The 3,774-nt window shown below is 38.8% G+C and overlaps 1 long non-coding RNA gene across 1 annotated transcript; it reads left to right on the top strand.

The window, feature by feature from the left end:
- Window positions 1-1,004: 1,004 nt before the first annotated feature.
- On the top strand, window positions 1,005-3,022 carry LOC116734556 (uncharacterized). The gene is made up of 3 exons (XR_004342243.1): window positions 1,005-1,229; window positions 1,567-1,636; window positions 1,972-3,022. It is a non-coding gene; the product is annotated as an uncharacterized LOC116734556 (long non-coding RNA).
- Window positions 3,023-3,774: the final 752 nt, after the last annotated feature.

The raw sequence follows: 3,774 nt of genomic DNA, 5'->3' as shown, positions 1-3,774 counted from the left end.
AAGGTACGAAAAGATCTTGATTGAGTCTTGATTTTTTTTTATTGTGATTGCACAAGAGGTTAGAAACAACCATATTTGGACACCGTAATGCAGCCGGGATGTCCTCTTTGTATGATGGAGGGAAGTTACTAAGCTTTAAATCTACCTGAACTGAAACTTCAAAAAACAAATCCTGGTTAGGATTCCGATGCTGCTTTCTGGACCAGCAAGGACAAGCTGCATTGCCTAATTAATCTAAGTGAAAAGAAACCTCAAAAATCTAAAACTTAAAACCATCATGTATAGTCTTATGTTGCTTAATTAAGCAGATTTTTTTTTACTGCTAAACTGCTGTGCTTTTTAAAATGCAAAGCCATGTGATGGAAAAAACGCTGACCTGTGACCTGCTGTCATCCCTGTCTCCCCGTCTTCTCTCTAACTACTGTATCAGCAGCACAGCGGGACATTGGTCGTGATTATGCATCAGTTGCTGAGGGATGTCCCTGGTTATGCAATCGCAGTCCAGTGGTGCTCAGCATCTCAGGAGAAAGAACCTGAGCGCTTTTTAGCCCTGGAATAACCCTAAGAGTAAGGAGAAGTTGCTACGTACCTCACGTTGTGAAAAGTTATAACACAGGATATTAAGATTGGATTTCATATCTTTAGGTGCTAAAATTTTGTATTAATCATTTCAGATATTCAAAGTTTTATAAAGGTTGCTGTAAGAGATTCACAAATCAACTGAACAATGCCTGAAAATGAAAACATTAACTCATAAGTTCTCTCAGATATTATATATTGAATTTATTTTCAAACTCTTAAGAGTAATAAAACATTCAACAGGCGTCCAAGATTAATAAGGTCATTACTAAATCCAGCCATCCCGAGAGCAGCAGACAAACAGATTAAGCCCTGGTTTGTTTTGATGTTTGATTGTTAGCTCAATTTTGTCATAGTACAATAATATTATCAATGCACTACAAAATTACAAGGTTTTTGATCATGTACAGATGAAAGATATTTATAGTCAGCTCATCATTCACTGTCGAGGTCCCATTTTTAGCAAGCTGTGCCTGCGAATTCACAGACACATCAGCTCATATCTGGGCTGATTATCTAACCGTCAAGGAGCTTCTGCACCAGGGTGGCTGGGCTGTGCAGAGTACAGAGGGCCAGGCAAATTTTCCTGCAGGTCTTCTGGAGGGACACCTAATCACAAGTGACAGAGAGGCACAACTGGAAATTTGAAGGTAATTTATGTTGACGTCAGGAACATTTCCAAGTCTTTCTTCCCCGGACAAAAAAATATGATTGTGACATGATGCTTGTATTGTTGTGTTGATTTTAGGCATTCACACACACCTTAAAGCTGCAGTATGTAAGCTTTATATATACATATTTGTTGAAACGGTCTCTGTGTCATGGTAGTTTGGTATGAGACAGATAATCTTTGAAAAAAATCAAGCTTTAATCTCAGTGCTAACTGGAAACAACCAATCAGAGCCGGGAGGCAGGTCTCAGTGTAGTAAATCATGTCTGTGTACACCACTCATACCCCCCTTTCTCTCTGCTATATCTCAACTTTAGAGCCTGTTGTAAATGCTAAGGCTGGTTAGCATGGCCAACGAAGATGTGGCTAAACAGTTTTGCTGTAATGGTAAGTTGTTTCTCCGCCATTACCACATTGAGCAGGGCATGCCCGAGGATGATTGACAGCTGTAACTCCTTACTCCTGGCTCTGATTGTTTGATTTTGATATTTCTCCAGATGGCAAAAATAGCTCAGGGAGGAGGTGGAGGAGCTTGATTTTTTTTTCTCACATATAATCTGTCTCCTATTATACTGTCACAACATGGTGATGGTTTTAACAATTTAAAAAATGTTTTATAATAGTTACACACAGCAGGTTTAAAAGTATATGGAGATTATTCTTACAAATACTGTTGAGTTTTCTGCATTTTTGGGCTCAGACAGTCTGTCTGAATGCCACAGGATGTATGTCGCAGACTCTCCATCTCAAGAAAATCAGAAAGAACAGAGTTACGTCACTCCTAGAAGAAGCTTCAGAGAGCTTGGCTGCAGGTATGATGTCCACTTTGATGCTTTGTTGTCTATTCCCTCTTTCCTGAGTGCTGACGTAGCAGCTGCATGTGTTGTTTTTGATGTGCTGTGGTTGTAAATCTTTCTTTTGATTCTCTCTCTGCTGTGTTGTTCAATCAAATCAACCTGGGCAACATCACCATTAGTCAGACCAAGCCTCACACAGACTTGCTGATGACGCAACACCCCATACTTTGATTAGCTGAAACTCACATGAACCTGCACATTACAAAAATAAGAATGTCACCTTTTTACATCATTAATGTTACTACTACTACAACTACTACTCCTTCTTGTACTTATTTGGCATGAAACCATAAAGTTAGGTGCAGGTTCTTGCAGAAACGTCAGCATGTGTTGGCACCACCAGTGAAGAAACAAAATTAATCTTTTATTAATCTGTGGGAAAGCTGTGTTGAAGTTGAAGAGAAGAGAGCAAGAGACCCAGTTATCAGATCATCGGCCAAAGTTTTCCTTGATTTCTAACGCCATTGAAACAGCAGAAGACAAAATGATGTCCTTTTAGTATAAAGTACCACCTTGTACCGATAGGGGGCAGTGCTGAGCTGATCCCCATAGGTACAACGGGAAAGAGATGCATTTCTACTCATTGAATAGAAAACAATCAGATAAAAATACAAAAATTACAGTCGACATAGAAGTGTTTCATAATTAATCTCCTCCTTGATGATCATTTCTATTGAAGCAGTCAAACTTCTAGAAATAAAGCCAAACAAGGAAGATTTTATGACAGTAAGAAGGATATGCACATTATGTACAAATACAGCAAATATCATCAGTGATTTTCAATTTTAATTAAAAAAAGAAAGCTTGCCGAAAAATAATAAAAAATTATTATTTCACATTATGTAAGGTTTCTTTCTTGCAACTGCATTAATCAGTACGAACTTTATTAAGGCATAAAGAAAAACTTTTAAAACAATTTTTTAAATAAAGGTCAAAATTGAAATACAAGATTCTGTTTTGGATTTTATATATTTGTTCATCCGATTACAGAGGAGTCCGTGTCTGTCCCTGAAAATCACCAGATGTCTCTGCTTTTGCGTGGGTGGCACTAGATTTGTGTCTTAAGTGTATTTTTTAATTAATTCTCCTTGTGGCAAATTCTGGAACAATGTATCTTTTCACATGTGACATCAGTGTTAACATTAAGCTAAAATTACACATGCTGACTCTGACCTTGTGGCTACGTTGACGTACAACTCCTTCATAGAGCATCAGCACCATTTTAATCCCAGACCAGAGTTCATAACCCAGACATGTACTTTTAACCAAGAAAGTTGTAAAATTGATAACATGTGCCTCTGAGATCATTCTGTGCTCCTGTTGTTCCCGTCTCTGCTGACAGCATAATCAGCTGTGAACAGAGGAATATCCCGGCGAGTGCCAGCCGACGTCTTGCTTAGCCACAAAGCTGGGGTCACATCTGAATCCACGCAAGCAGAATGATGACATAGAAGATGGTGTGGTTTGGAGGGATAGGGAGGGGTGACTGTACCAGAGTCAGCAGCAAAGCCAGAGGTCACAGTTATGCAACAACCCTAAAGTTAGACCTTCACAATGGAGACCTCAAACAGCAGCCTTGTTGCTGGCTGCCATTATCTTTCAACAGAATTTCAAGCACTTATTACAGCTTATTTAAACATGTAGCGTTTAGTATTTCAAACCAGTGAC

This window comes from Xiphophorus hellerii, chromosome 15, assembly GCF_003331165.1.
Source record: "Xiphophorus hellerii strain 12219 chromosome 15, Xiphophorus_hellerii-4.1, whole genome shotgun sequence".
In the NCBI taxonomy this organism is placed as follows: domain Eukaryota; kingdom Metazoa; phylum Chordata; class Actinopteri; order Cyprinodontiformes; family Poeciliidae; genus Xiphophorus; species Xiphophorus hellerii.
Note: the sequence above shows the minus strand (reverse complement) of the source record. Positions and strands in the feature narration are given on the sequence as shown.